The sequence below is a fragment of the Cynara cardunculus genome, assembly GCF_001531365.2.
Source record: "Cynara cardunculus var. scolymus isolate 2C chromosome LG 14, CcrdV1, whole genome shotgun sequence".
Taxonomy (NCBI): Eukaryota; Viridiplantae; Streptophyta; class Magnoliopsida; order Asterales; family Asteraceae; genus Cynara; species Cynara cardunculus.
In genome coordinates, this window is record NC_037541.1 from 3083673 (window position 1) to 3084868 (window position 1196).

Below are 1196 nucleotides of genomic sequence, written 5' to 3' on the forward strand. Positions count from 1 at the left end.
AATTTATTTTTGGTTTAATATTATAAATTTTATAAAGATAATAATTAAGTATKCTGTTAGAATTTAATGATTATACTAATTATTTTTTAAATTTTTTATATTTAAAATGAGATGTTTATCATGTATTTGATTGTGTTTATCAGCAGTTAGTTACACGAATTCAGATATTGGATGAAATCGTTTAGAGATGAACGGGTTTAAGAGTTTTTAAGAGTTTTTAAGAGTTTTAGCCAAATGTTTTATAAGATAGTATAGATAATACTAAAGATTATACTTAAAAAAAATTAATACATATTTTAATTTATTAATTAAGGTTAAAAATAACTAGTTTATTTAACTAATTCATATTCTGTTTATATGTACACTAGTTGCATATTTTAACATTGGCTTGCTCCTGAATATGTTCATAATGAATGAACTATTATACACAAGTTGTTCATAATGAAAGTTTTCGAGAGAAGAAAATCACCCTCCACGATGCTTTTCATATAAGTGGCAACATAGATGCAATTGGCATTACTGGTATGGCATCATCCATTTTTCCAAAGTCACAGGGTAAGTATTCTTGGGTGGGGAAGATGGTAAATTAATCCATTACTATTAAGTAAAAGGATTTACATATGGTGGCTTGTGTTTAACCCCATACTGCAAACCAGTATGCATAAGCTCATCTGTTTCCATAATACAAATAGGGGCTGTTCGGTTTATTTTCTGTTAAGACCTGTATGGATATAGTTGTCTGTATTGATATAGTTTTCTGTATATTAACAGATAAGTTGTTGTTCGGTTGTTGTGCTGAATAAACAGTCTGAATGTCAAAAATGACCATTTTACCCCGAGTCCGTATTTTTGTGGATCAATTTTATTACATAAGATATCCATAACAAGAACAACAAGTAGATCAAATGAAACGTAAATTCAGAACATAAAGTTATTCGACTGTTGTACAATTTATAATTCAACAGTTCCCCATAACAACAGACTGTTGTACAATTTATAATTCGACAATCCACAAAAGGGTTTGATTTTGATATCATAAAACACAAATTCTTCTAAATTTGATGATTTTTTCTAATAATATTTCTTATACATTGTAATTTTCAATTGATATTTGTTTTGATTTACTTATTTTTACATGTTATCTATGTTTTTTTTTCTTTTTTCTTTTTAACATGTTTTAAACTAATAATTATAAT